A 10,670-nucleotide genomic window follows, 5' to 3' on the forward strand; every position below is an offset into this window, starting at 1 on the left:
CTATTATATATATAACATTGAAAGATGTAACATATGATAAAAATTCAAAACCAAAAAATGAATTTATATGAACACCTTACTTTATGATCATAAATCAAAGTAATATTGAAGTAAAGTTTGAATTTCAATCATTAAACAATGAAATTTAATCATGATATAAATAATACCTTTGATATAGATTGATTTTGATCCTCAACGCAAAAACAAATATTATAGACAAAGGATTTTAAGAAAACAAATTATACAGGATACATATATAAGTAAGAGAATGTTGTTTATCATAATCTATTCAAATCATTTAATTTTTTTATATAAAATAATTTATTAAATATAGTAGCTATTTTTTGAATAATAAGATTTTTTTTAACTAATTAAATGGTTTTCATCAAATATATAAAACATGTGTATATAATTTAATATAACGTAACATTAGTCTTTTAGAATTTATTTATAAATTTTCTTCTAAATCAAAGTACTTATTTATAATTTTATAATATTTTTCCCCGATAATTTTCCTAATCAAAATAAGGAATGTTTAAGGGAGCTATGAACAACATATCATACCATCTTTAATATTTCAAGAGCGATATTGCACGATTTGGTAGTTTAAAAATCTATTGCCCTTGAGAGAATAGTTTAAGATAACAATACCTTTTAACCTATTAATATACTACCTTCGGTCCTAATTATAAAACATCGTTTGTAAACTACAAATGAGATCTTATAATTTGAACCGGAGGTTGTATTAGCTAAAAGCCAAAGACATCATTAGGTTAGTCTGTCCTGTTAATGGAGATTGTCACAATATTGATTTCCAAAAATAATAAAGCTCATAGTAGTCTTTTTCCTTAATCCATTACGTTTAATTGGACTTTGACTTTTAGTTATTTTTCTCCGAAAAATGTGGTCCGTTTATTAAGGATACTTTGAAAAAAAAAAGGTAATTAACATGATAGACAAAGGTGGATAAGAATCTCACATTAATAATCATATTAAACCAAAATTCCGAACAAACTCTTACATAGAATTGAAAAGAAAAGGATTGGAAAAAGAAAGAAGAAGGAGCCGAGGAGGACATAAAATCTCCCCCTCTCCCGCAACTTTTTGGTTTGTGTATGGTAAAATTGCAGGCACAGAACTATGAATATTCACGTAGCTGGATATAGACATTTTTCTCAAACATTGCAAATGTATCTTTTCTGAAAGTTGATTCAGACCAAAATTAATTAGAGGCTAACGACTTTTAATTTCGGCCACATCAAGACCAAAAGTCTAATTAAACAATTTCTCACACCTTTATTTCCAAATGCGCGTCTCTATCACATTTCATCACAATCACATGACCATGCATGCCCCAAAATTTTCTCCATTAATATTGTTAAGATCAAGGGTTGCAGTCAGACGAAGGATTTAGAGGGAGCCATGAACTTCGTTACCTTAAATTGTACAGTCTCTCTACGCATGGGTCACGCAGCCTCTTAGATTTTTTATCCTTTTGTAGTCCTGACTTGTCTAAATGCACATAAAGTAGGTCTGATATGTATATGCCTAAACAATGGATCTTTTCTAGTCTTGACTTGTCTAAATACATATGAAGTGCTACAAATATCTAACCCCTTTTAACTTAGCTATATACAACCGACTTAAGAAATTCAGCCCCAGCTTTATCTCTTGTTTTGTTCACGCCATGAAGCTCTATTGTGCGAAAGACCTAATTCTGATATATATTCCATTATTCCTTCTCTTGGTGCTTCATTCTTCTTGTCACCCACTTCATAGAATAACCCCAAGCCAACCCCTCAGAGACGGTGATGTGTTGCTCTCAAACAATGGAACCTTTGGCCTCGGTTTTTTCAGCCCCAGCCACAATTCAAGAAAGCGCTATGTTGGAATATGGTATAATAGATCCTCCAAACTAACAGTCGTGTGGGTTGCTAATAGACAGAATCCTCTCAATGATACTTCTGGAGTATTGTCCATTAATAACAATGGAAATATCGTTCTCGCTCACAATTATACCCACTTGAACAAAAATAGCCCCATTTGGTCTTCCAACGTTTCGATCACATCTTTTAGTGACACCTTTGCTATGCTTCAAGACACTGGAAACTTCGTTCTAATGAGAAATGAAGGAAGAAGATCAAAGGTTGCATGGCAGAGTTTCGACTATCCTGATGACACGTTGCTAACATTCATGAAAATTGGGGTGAACGGAAAAACCGGTTTTAATTGGTTCCTTACATAATGGAAATCCCCAAATGATCCAGGAATGGGGAACGTGACTCATATGATCGACCCAACAGGCTATCCTCAATCATTCATTTATAAAAATGGAGCTCCTTTTTGGCGAGGCGGATCTTGGACAATTCAAAGATGGAGTGGTGTACCTCAAATGACACCCAACTTTATCTTCAACGTCACTTATGTTGACAATGCTCATGAAGTCAGCATCACGATGACCCAAGTCATGGACCATTTAATCTTCTTAAGAATGGTGCTTGTCAACACTGGTCATGTGACGCGAACCATTTGGCAAGCTAAAGAGAATAGATGCTTCCAAGTATGGTATGATCCAACAGAGGATTGTGATCACTATCGTCATTGTGGGTCAAATAGTAAATGTGACCCTTATAATGAGGACAAGTTTGAGCGTGTCTGCTTGTCTGGATTTGAACCCATGAACCCTCAAGAGTGGAATGTGAGAAATGGGTCAAGCGGATGTGTGAAAAAAAAAAAAGAATAAGTCCACATGTCAAAGTGGAGAGGGGTTTGTGAAAGTGGCACGTGTCAGGGTGCCAAACACATCAAAGGCATGTGTGGGTGAGAGCAAGGGTGTGAGTTTGAAAGAGTGTGAGGAGAAGTGCCAGAGGGATTGTTCGTGTGTAGCATATACAAGTGTGGATGAGGTCAAACAAAGTGGGTGCTTGACATGGCATACTGATATGGAAGATATCAGAACATTCGACAATGTGGGGCAAGATTTGTACGGGCGTCTGGATGCAGATGAATTTGGTACATTCTTTACTTCACTTCTTTATGATTTTGCTACCAAGTGTAAAAGGAAGATCAATAGTCACCATCAATGTTAATATACAGACCAAAAGTATATCATCAACACGCATCGCATTAATAGAAAAGTATCTTAGCTTTATCCAAGGCTATACTAAGTGGTCTATTGTTAGAAGTATCATTGTTACAACGCTAGTGAAAATATAGGATGGGTTCCATGATTTGTTTGAACATAAATTCTACCTTAATTGGTGTAATCTTGTCTGCAGCTAAATATGAATGGAAGCATTTTGGTTCTCTTGGCAATAAGGCGTTGGTGACACTCATAATCATTTCTATATTCCTGATGATCTCTTTTGTGTATTGGTTTGTAAAGATTAAGAGTCAAGGTAAGCTTCATTTCTATCAATTTCCCCACAAAATGAAGTTCTTAGTTCATACAATCTATACTAAGTGGTCTATTGTTAGAAGTATCATTGTTACAACGCTAGTGAAAATATAGGATGGGTTCCATGATTTGTTTGAACATAAATTCTACCTTAATTGGTGTAATCTTGTCTGCAGCTAAATATGAATGGAAGCATTTTGGTTCTCTTGGCAATAAGGCGTTGGTGACACTCATAAACATTTCTATATTCCTGATGATCTCTTTTGTGTATTGGTTTGTAAAGATTAAGAGTCAAGGTAAGCTTCATTTCTATCAATTTCCCCACAAAATGAAGTTCTTAGTTCATACAATCTATACACTGTGCATAAACTTACTTGAAGGTTTGCCTTCATTACAATCTATTTGAAACAACTTTCCTAAATATACGGATAAACCTATTTTCTTTCTACAGTAACTTTAAGAAATAACTTTTTATAACCAAACCATGCTAAATACAAATTCAAATTATATCACAATCATTTACACTAACTAATTATATAATATTGTTATCCGTGATAGAAAAGAGTAGCACCCAATCATACATCCTATCACGGATAAAAGAACTTTTCTTAACTCATTTAAATACAAACTATATAAGAAAGGATCAATTTTATCTAACATGGTTATAAAACAACATATAATATAGCTCATAAATCAAAATATTAAAAATTAAATCTTAATTCATACTTTATAATAAATTCATAAATAAATCATATGCGAATATGCGATCCTAGGCCTCTGGCCACCTATCAGCACACATACCACAATAGTACACTCAAAGGACATAAGAAATGATAATGCATGAATCAATTAAAACCAATTTATCCTAAGGTGGCAATATACAGGATACAACATAGCTCATAAACCGAGGAGACGCTACAAGTTGCTAATGTAGCTTTACTCCTCTTGAGCCTTCCCTAACGTCCCACTTTTAAAGCTTTCACATGAAAAATGTTAAACAATAGGGATGAGACAACATCTCAGTAACTAAATCCCTACCTATCACACACACTAGCATGGGCTAGCGAGATGTCAGGTGAGATACAGAGAGTTAAGAATAGTCAATAGACACTTATCTAACAATTGAACTCACAATAACCATATAGGTCAAATATATCTGCCAATCTCAAGCAACTGATGATTTCAAAAGAGATAACATACTTTTCATTTATTCAAAAGATATAAACATCAATGAAGATACCATGTCGTATGAAACCCATGAACCCAAATTCATCCTTATATCCTCCTTATTTCTGCCGACTGGACCCATGGGCTAAGTTCTTTCCATTTGACTGGCTACTCTGTCAAGCTCACCACTCTAGTGATATGGACCGGCCAAAGACCACAGAGCACTCGGTGGACCATGGGTCCCCCCTCGAAGAACTAGTGGGGTGTCACAGTCCGTCGAAGAACTAGTGGGACAATAATAGTGGCCAACCATAGAGTTCCGTATGGAGGCCGATACCAAGTGGTAAGTATATAAATCTCAATAACTCCAATCATCTCCTTCCCCCACCCAAACTAGATGCACAGGGTTCAAAATAACACATTTATATACATAATCAACTGAATTCCAGAATAAGACCTCATAGTCATAATCATTAATTTCTAACAATACAAACGATTTCAATCATTTTCAAAACAGTATCCCACCAGACAGTTCATACAAAACATAATATATGTATACGAAACTTGGTTATAAAATTACTCACCAACCTCATACCAATGCATGTAACAGATAGAAATTTAGTTACCTGGTCTCCTAGCTAACAATCAAGTACAAACGAGGCCCGTACTCGAAAATGCCACAATAGGGTTTATATCTACAATTGAAATTAAAATATTATTTCTATAGTATTAGAGTAAACTACTCACAAATTTCTAACCTTTAATGCTCCCTCTAATACATTCAGCTGTTACTCGAAATTCTAGCTCGAAAGGCTTTTTCTAAGGTTTGGGGTAAGAACATATATATGATAATTTAAACTCGATTCCAAAATTTTCATTACTTAAATATCCTTTAATTATTAGAATCATCAAATTCATAATGTAAATAGACAAACTATAAATTTATAACTTATATTCCATCTTCAAAGGACTTAGACAAATAGACTTAGTATGAACTAGGTTATTCTCACTACAGAAGTTAAACCCTTAATCTAACCGTTGAATTTAATTTCCTATCTATCATGATACTATCCTCCAAATTATAGCCCAATCTAACAGTGAATGAACTTTAAAATGCTAATTTACTATTCTGGACTCTATTTGCTAAATCCAAAAGATATAAGTTAAAAATGTACATAATAACTTGTAACTCGGAGATCAAAATGATGATCCAACCGTTGAAATTAACGATTTGGATGTCCCAAATGGCTGACCAAATTTTAGTCCGATCCAATAGTTAATAAACTCAAAACTAGCACTTTTCTGAGACTACCTCAAATATGTGCGAATATTATTTACTCACTTCAAGCTCCACTCACTATCTCCTATATATAGGCTCCTCAAACTCCTTCACTCTAAAGATTAGTTGATGTGGGACTTCTATACCATGGTATAATTTTCTAGAATACCATCCACACACACACAATCACACACAAAAACATTATTAAAATAATAATAATAATAATTTGCCTATATCTAACCTTTTTTTATTAACTTAATACTAAAATATATTTATTTATAAATTTAATTAAATACTAGATAAAAATAACGATGTTACACTATTGATTAGCTGTATTACAACTCATCTCTTATATATATATATATATATTTTTAATTTTTGTTTAACACAGCAAAAAGAATGCACACACAATATGTGCTTGATGGTGAAGACAATTCCGATTAAACTCTCTTTGATCTAAATGACATAGTTGAGGCAACAAATGATTTCTCAAGTGCCAACATGCTTGGAAAAGGTGGTTTTGGTTCAATATATAAGGTAGATTTCTATGTATAAATAGCCTGAAATTTCATAAATTGGATTAACGTTGTTTTCAATGGCATTAGCTTATTATTCATAGTAATGGCTTCATGCAACAAAGATAAAACGCATGCATTCATGAATTAAATTATGGTTTTTGACATTAGGGTCTAGCTACTTAAAGATGGAATAGAAATAGCAGTTAAGAGGCTATCTAACTATTCTGGACAAGGCATTGAAGAATTCAGGAATGAGGTTACTTTAATTGCAAAGCTTCAACATAGAAATCTTGTAAGGATCTTAGGTTGTTGCGCAGATGGAGAAGAAAAGATGTTGGTATATGAATACCTGCCAAACAAAATCTTGGACTCTTTCATCTTTGGTATGTCTCCTTATCATTTAATTTTTCTATATATATAAAAGTTATTGTCATATTTTTCAATTTTGGGGGGAAAAAAAAGAAAAGAGAATTTATCTACCAACATTCTTCACTTTTAATATATAGTCTACCACTTTTATTTAGATCAAGAAAAAGCTACAGTTAGATTGGAGGAAAAGATTTGACATCATTTGTGGAGTTGCAAGAGGAATTTTATTCCTTCATCAAGATTCAAGATTAAGAACAATTCATAGGGACTTAAAGGCTGGTAATATCTTGTTAGATTCTACAATAAGTCCCAAAATTGTAGATTTTGGTATGGCAAGAATATTGGGTGGAGATCAAATTGAAGCAAATACGAACCCTGTTGTCGGAACCTAGTGAGTACACAATTCTGTATCATATCACTATAATTTCCTACCGTTGCATTACACAAACGGCTTCTTGGTTTACAATAAGTCCAAAAAAAGACTAGTAAAAACTAAACTATACTACTACTAACTAATTAGTTAGAATGGTTTTCTAACATATCATCATCAATATCTATATCTAAATAATATAAATTTGGATGCTAATTACAAATCCATTATTCGTGGTCAAATAACAATTAAACACAGAGCTGGGTATTTTTGTGATTTATGCCCCATTCAAAGTGAAAATATATTCATGTGACACTTATATGCAAGAAATAACGTTAAAATATTGATTTGAACCTTTTTAGTCGCTTTGGGTTAAATAAAAAATAAAACCAAATTATGCAGTAAAGCACAACTCGGGTCGTGTCTCTTGAAGAGCTTTTTATTAATTTCTAAGTTAGCTATGTGACAAAGAATAAAATAAAAAGGGGGTGAAAAAGGATTTTTCAAGTAATAAAACTAATTATGAAAATAAGAAATAAATCTAAACTATTTTTTTGGTATTTTTAATAAGGAAAGAATGAAAAATGCAAATTTAAATTTTAGAAAATCAGTAATGAGAATGCTTCTTGAAAATGGAATGTAGCTATCCTTGCTTAATAAGATATGGGGGTAAAATAATATACCAAGTTAAGAAAAACAACCCCAAACACAGTTTGGGTCAAGTAAACTCAACACTTAACTACCCTAAATGCTAAATAGTAATCAAGTTATTAAGCCACTTTTAAAAATCACTTGATGTGCAATTTAAATTGAGTTAATAAAACTTGTTTTCCTCTCAAAAACTACTTACGGAAATACTCAATTGCAATACATCTCAGTCATAAAATCTAACAACGCGCCAGATAAAATAATTTTAATGAATGCAAAGGAAATATATATAAATTCAAATTCCAAGTAATACAACTTAAATTAAACTGTAAAAATCCAATTAACAGAAATTATAACGTATAATCTCAGTCTCCAAAATAAATAAGAATATTCCTCACACAGGAAAAATCTAATGAAGTTCAAGAGAAAATTAATTGGAAAACTAAATGCTCCCCTAATTGAAGCTCCAAGCTCAAGCTACTCCTCCATCTCCAAGAAGCACAAGGAAATTTGCCTCTCATAGCTCTAGAAGAATCCATAATAACTTTAAACGAATGAGAATCCATAGAGGTTGTGGATGGAAGGATGAATATGGAAGATTATAAAGAATACAGCGGCCACGTACTTGACCGAAAAGAAGAGGTGAAGATTGGAGGTGAGGAATTGTAGTGTGTGGCAGCGTGGTCTATGGAACTGAATGAGTGGATTTGGAAGCTGTGTATGCGCGCGTGTGGTGCAATTGGTGTTGACGGCGTGGTCTTGCGTGTGGCTATGAAGGATCTGAAGGCTTGTGAGTGCAAGTCGGTGGTGTCTCTGAGTGTGCATCCTCATATACATATATAGGGCAGTTGGCGTGTCGTATGCGGCCTCCATATCTTGCAACTAATAGATTTAATATGTATCTAAATATCTTTCCAAAATCCGTGCCTCCCATCTCTTGCGTCTTTTTTCTTCTTGTTTTTTTTAAAATTCTTTTCTTTTGTTTCAGCTTTTCTTTTATGTTTATTTCCTTTTCTGAGAGGCCTACAAAAGATAAGTTGAGATATTATCATAAAATCCAAAATTAATTATTTAAAAAGAGATAAAAATATGATAAGATCTCCTATTAAATCTCTAATTTCTTGCAATCGGTGTTTGATTCAAAATACCCATAATTAATGCAATTTATCCCACTTTAATTGATAAATATCTCCAAAAAGATATCAAATAATATATTAAAATCAAGATTTATCAACTCCCCCACACTTGAACTTTTGCACCCCTGGGCAAAACAATCAATCACATGAAAGACCACGACTAACACCAAGATTAATTAAAGAGTTATACAAATTTATGAAAAGAGTATAATAGTCCAATCAATGACATCCAATAAACTAGCAAAATTCATAGTTAAAACCAATGCAAAGGATTAGTCAAGTATGTAATCAACCTTGAAAGTGAATAAACGAGAGAAAGCTCTCAAGGATAATAGTGTTTCACTCATGTCATCTCATTAGGGTAATTTTCACTCAGATCTACTTAATTCACATTCTATCATAGGCTTGTAACAACTCTATTGTCTCAATTACTATCACAATCATACAATAAATCATGAGGACTTTAAAGGGTTGCAATGATGGAATTAGGCCACATCGAATGAATGAGAGGAATGACAAGAACTATGCATGCACATATAAATGATGATCATCTTTAAATACCACTAGATATTCCATAAAATCATGTCTCACAGAGATACTTTTGCTACCTCACAGAATCCAAAGGAATGCCTTATTTCCCATACTTCTTTCTTTTGCTTTTTTTTTTTCTATTCTTTTTCTTCTATTTTTTTGTTTTTCTCATATTCAACTTTTTTTTTCACTCCATTTTTTTGAAATTGGCATTCAAACACATTTATGAAGGACAGTAGCAACAATATATGATATGACAAGTCATAAGTATGTTAAGATGCTTTAAGAATGCAATTGAGATGTACAAGCACCGTCGCTTGTCCAAAATGAGAATAAAAGAAAGTGAAGGCTCAAAAGGGGTATGAAATGGATAAAAGATGATAGAGGTTTGTGTTTGGGATAATAGGGTTATAAATATGAATGCCTCAATCACTTTTATCATATAATCACAATGTAATTGGACTAAGAGTTGAAACAAGTTCTGTAGAATGAAAAATTAAGTAGATAATCACACAAAGAAAGGAAATTAGGCCCAAAAATCTTCCAACAAGGTTTATTCTCTCATGCTCACTCACATTGGCTAATTAGAAACTAAACTAATCACAAAGCATTAATCAAACTACTCAAATTACTAGCTATAGGAGTATCATAAATCAAAGCATTATATTCAATCATGAACAAGCATAACTTAAAATTAAACTAGTGAAAGTCTCTCCTTTTTTTTTTTCAAAAACAGAGTAGCAATAGTCAAAGTACGGGGCACAGCGAGCAACAGAATCAACAATACTAATGGTAGAATTAGTAGGGCTCAATCAATCAAAGGATTTCAATGTGAAATGGAAAGGCCCACAAATGTAGAACATGGAGGGCCTACTCCCCCACACTTAGCCAATACATTGTCCTTAATATATTTCAAAAACACACAATCCTTACCAAACTCCCATATGAAGTAGAAGTTGTGAAATCCAATTTAAAATTGAAGCATAATGCATCAGCTTCACTAGAGAGAGGAGGTGAGAGTTACGTAAAGGTTGTGTGGGGTCATGATCAATAAAACAATAAAGACTAAGTGTTGAGTGGATAAAGCAGAGAGCTTAGAGCATTTATCAACTAACAAGAAGGGGGAAAAACTAATCCTAACTACTGCTACTGGAATGGCCCTCCCCCCACACTTATCTCAAATATTCATGTTCAAAACATTTCACAGGCATATGCATGATATGAGAGATAGAGAGAGGAAAGGGACAACCTGGCC

The 10,670-nt window shown here is 33.1% G+C and overlaps 1 pseudogene; it reads left to right on the forward strand.

Moving 5' to 3' along the window:
* Positions 1–1,687: 1,687 nt before the first annotated feature.
* LOC114741681 (G-type lectin S-receptor-like serine/threonine-protein kinase At1g11410) lies at positions 1,688–7,122 on the forward strand (annotated as a pseudogene).
* Positions 7,123–10,670: the final 3,548 nt, after the last annotated feature.

Source organism: Neltuma alba, unplaced genomic scaffold (genome assembly GCF_004799145.2).
Source record: "Neltuma alba isolate B1F8T4 unplaced genomic scaffold, ASM479914v2 tig00003462_pilon, whole genome shotgun sequence".
NCBI classification, from domain to species: Eukaryota; Viridiplantae; Streptophyta; class Magnoliopsida; order Fabales; family Fabaceae; genus Neltuma; species Neltuma alba.